The sequence below is a fragment of the Cornus florida genome, unplaced genomic scaffold (genome assembly GCF_030987335.1).
Source record: "Cornus florida cultivar Cherokee Brave unplaced genomic scaffold, ASM3098733v1 CherokeeBrave_3.0.0_Hap2_Chr09, whole genome shotgun sequence".
In the NCBI taxonomy this organism is placed as follows: domain Eukaryota; kingdom Viridiplantae; phylum Streptophyta; class Magnoliopsida; order Cornales; family Cornaceae; genus Cornus; species Cornus florida.
In genome coordinates, this window is record NW_026775579.1 from 26,819,471 (window position 1) to 26,821,528 (window position 2,058).

The 2,058-nt window shown below is 37.8% G+C and overlaps 1 non-coding gene across 1 annotated transcript; it reads right to left on the minus strand.

Annotated features, from left to right (window-relative positions):
* Positions 1–979: 979 nt before the first annotated feature.
* Positions 980–1,086, minus strand: LOC132275702 (small nucleolar RNA R71). Its single transcript, XR_009470710.1, has one exon. It is a non-coding gene; the product is annotated as a small nucleolar RNA R71 (small nucleolar RNA).
* Between the last annotated feature and the right edge of the window lie 972 nt (positions 1,087–2,058).

Genomic DNA, 2,058 nt, shown 5'->3' on the forward strand with positions numbered 1-2,058 from the left:
TTGCTTTTCTTAATCATATTGCTTGCACTTCCATGGTGACAATGGAAGTTAGATCATGGAATGGTTTTAATGGCATGGAGTTGGAGAACCTAGATAGTTCATGGCTTAGGGTTTCCCTTTGATGGGCTATACTTGATTCTTAGCTTTATGTGCATTCACCATTTAAATTAGGGCTTGATAATCCTTGGCTTAGTAAGCATGTTCTAAGCTACATTTTAGTTTAGGTAGTTGATCATGTGAACCTTTGATGGTTTATTCTTGCCTTTCTAATTAAATGAACTTCTTAAGGATATTATAGCAACCTAGTATTGTTATGTATCATGACTATCATATATGTTGTTTTCCCCTTAAATTAATCTTAACCTAGCATGTGTATAGGGATGGAGGTGGATTCATTTCCCTAGCCTTCTTTACTTGTACTTCACTCCCTTGAATTCTTGCAATTTATTGTTTTATGCACTTTTAATTTCCTAGCTTAAGTGACATCCAACAAAACCTCTATCCACCCTTCATCATTCTAAGAATGATTCTAGACATTTAGGTTGTATTAGACTAGTGCAGTCCCTGTGGTTCGACTTACCCGACCAATAGCCCTATTTTACAATGATTCGTGCTATTGCGAAGGTTGATGTTAATTGACCAACCGATCAATGAGTATAATGCACCTACTTACATTCAATTACCTCCATTTAGAGCACATCATTTTGAAATCAAACCGCAAACCATTCAAATGCTTCCCAACTATCATGGACTTCCTAGTGAAGAACCTTACAAGCATTTGGCTGAGTTTCTTGAAGTGTGTTCCACCGTGAAATACACGGACATGTCGAAAGAGGTTTTAAGACTTAAACTTTTTCCTTTCACCCTTAAAGACAAGGCAAAATATTGGTTCAACAATCTTAGGCCTTTCTCGATAACTTCTTAGGCAAAAATGCAACAAGAGTTCTTGAAGAAGTACTATCTGGTTTCTAAGACCAATGCCATGAGAACTTCCATTTGTGAATTTTCTCAAGGGGATTGGGAAATGTTTTATGAGGCATGGGAAAGGTTTAATGACTTGCATAGGAAGTGCCCTCATCATGACATAGCTAAGTGGCAACTAGTCCAATATTTCTTTGAAAGTTTGCCGGATAATCACAAGGGTATGGTTGATGAATCCATGGGTGGTTCTTATCTTGACAAGCATGAAAATGATGTGTGGCAATTGTATGAAAGCATGAGTGAAAATTCAATGCATAGATCCTTATCTTCTAAAAACGGTAGAAATCTAGGTGGAAGGAAGAATGTTGGCTTGTATTAAGTTGATAACTCCAATGATATAGCCGCCGAGATGAAATCCTTATCTCAAAGGTTTGATCAATTTTTGATCAACCAAACTTCGGCTAATCAAATGTCTTTCTCCCCTAATCATGTTCATCATCATGCATCTAATGAATCATGCATGACTTGTTCAAGTGTCTTGCATTCTACTTCCAATTGTTCCCATGGACATGTGCAAAATGACAACCATGAGCAAACCAATGCCATTTTTGCTAACCAAGGGAATAATCCCTATGGCACTCATTATAATCCTAGTTGGAGAAACCAACTGAACTTTTCTTGGAAAAGCTAAGGGGAAGGCTCAAACCCTTCCCAAGGTGGTTTTCAAAGGAAGTATGTTCCACCTCTAATGCAAAGCCAAGGTTCCCAAGGTTTTAGATCATCATCATTTCAATCACATGGTAATCAATTCTCAAATTCTCATTTTCCTAGTCAACCATCTTATTCTCAAGGAAACTCTAGGAGTCCTGCATTTGAAGAGAAAGTTTTGACCACTCTAGGCACTCTAAAGGCGAACACTCAATTGCTTTATTCTCATTCTTAATCCATTGCTAAGCTAGAAACCCAAGTAAGGCAAATAGCTAGTATTTTAAATGCTAGAGAGAAAGAGAAAATACCTTTAAATGCCCCACCAAAGCAACAATGTGTTGTGGGGACTCATTCCTCATCTGAAGGTCCCACAATTGAACATGTCAATGCGGTGACAACCTTGAGGAGTGGGAATATTGTGGACAACAA